A 1944-nucleotide genomic window follows, 5' to 3' on the forward strand; every position below is an offset into this window, starting at 1 on the left:
CAACAACTTTTATAAATATTTATCTTAGCATCTTTAAAAACAACATCTCTTTTAAAGATGTAGAGGTGGAAAGGAGCAGATTGTTTTGCTGCTGTTTTGAGTTATTATATTGTTGTTGTTTGGGCCTTAGCCTCTTGAACTGTGATCAGGGATTAAGACTAGTTCTGGGCTCAAGGTTCAACCTGGCATAGTTAGGGAGACTATTGTGATGATAATGTCCAGACTTAGTTGGCTGCCTGGTTGGCAGTATTATTGTTCAGGCTGAATTTCTGTATTTTTTTTTCAGGGGCCATGCTAATCTTCTCTGTATCATTCCAATTTTAGTATATGTGCTGCCAAAGCAAGCACAAATCTCTGTATTTTTAAGATGCCGCTCAATTAATTGCCTTTATAAAAACTTCCTAAACTTACCTAACAGAGTAATTATGTAGCTGGAGATCTTAAAGAAAGATACGAAATGGATATTTTTTTTCTTAAACCCCACTCTGCACTGCATGCAATGTCAAACAAGTTTTAAACAAAGACCCTGAAGTTCAGAGTTAGAGTGAATACAAAAAAAAAAAGTCTCTGATTTCAAATAAATGGCATTACACTGAAACTGTGAATAGGGGTGGAGGGAGAACAACATTGGTGGTGGAATGCCCCTGATTCAATGTCACTGAGTACCTGAAATACTACTGTGAATGATTTGTAATCCACTTTGGTCAAAATAAAAATTAATATAAAAATTTTGAAAGACAATGGCCTAAAGAGAAAAATAAAATAAAATAATAATAAATAAAATAAAATAAATAGAATGCAGTTTTCAAAAGTAAATGAACAAAAACAGGACCAGAGAGATAGCATGGAGTTAAGGTGTTTGCCTTGCAAACAGAAGGATGGTGGTTCAAATCCTGGCATCCCATATGGTCTCCTGAGCTTGCCAGGAGCTATTTCTGAGCGTAGAGCCAGGAGTAAGCCCTGAGCACAGCTGGGTGTGACCCCCCCGCCAAAAAAAATGAACAAAAACATAAAAGAAGTCAAACTATGATCATTTTTTAGATCTTTTGACAACAGTTATGTACTACCACAGTGAGTATCCAATATATAACAATAGATGTAAATTATTTCATCATTTTTGAAACAAGAAAATAAAAACAAAAATCAAGAGTAAATAAACCCTAGGCACTTTTATTTCTATTTAACATATTAAACAGGTACAAGTGACATCTCCTATCAGTTTTATGTTTTATTTTAAACATTATTTACTTAAAATTTTATAGGACTTCAAAAAAAATTGTTAAAGTTGTTTCGCTTGTTAGATAATAAAGTCAGATAAGAAAATGAAATAAACTTAAAGGGCATTCTGGTCTGCTTGGATTAACTTGAGAAGCAGTACACTGTAGTGCGTATCCCTAAGAAATGATTCTTTATAGGCTGGATACAAAGTGGTCCTTTCTCACTCTGTTAAAATGCAGAGCTGCTCTGTTCTGCTCAAACAACTTTTAGCAGTAATGGTTTTACCAGAGGACGTGTAAAATAATTCATCTAATTGAAACTTAGAATGCTATAGATAGGCAGAAAGTAATTACTTCTGATATAGAATACCCAGGTTTCTGGGAATAACATCCATATCTTTATGAAAAGTAATATAATATTATTCAAGACCATGAACATCGGGACATCCATTTACATCTTATCTACACCTTTCAGAGTTTAAAGGATGCATAAATAGAAGTAAATAAGAACTGCAAGGTAATCCTCCTATTAAATCCAGCACTAGTGAGATCTTACTGTGTCTAGTTTCACACTCCAGAACTTAAGAAGGATGAAGACAGTTCCGGATAGAGGAAGAGAAATAATTGAAGGGTTAGAAAATGAGAAATTCAAGATAAAAAAGATTTTGTTATTTAGATAATAGAAAGGCTGATTGAAAACATTATTAATTGAATTCAAGGAAAGGTT

The 1944-nt window shown here is 33.4% G+C and overlaps 1 non-coding gene across 1 annotated transcript; it reads right to left on the minus strand.

Moving 5' to 3' along the window:
* Positions 1 to 240: 240 nt before the first annotated feature.
* LOC126012394 (U6 spliceosomal RNA) lies at positions 241 to 348 on the minus strand. Its single transcript, XR_007496885.1, has one exon. It is a non-coding gene; the product is annotated as a U6 spliceosomal RNA (small nuclear RNA).
* Between the last annotated feature and the right edge of the window lie 1596 nt (positions 349 to 1944).

This window comes from Suncus etruscus, chromosome 6, assembly GCF_024139225.1.
Source record: "Suncus etruscus isolate mSunEtr1 chromosome 6, mSunEtr1.pri.cur, whole genome shotgun sequence".
NCBI classification, from domain to species: domain Eukaryota; kingdom Metazoa; phylum Chordata; class Mammalia; order Eulipotyphla; family Soricidae; genus Suncus; species Suncus etruscus.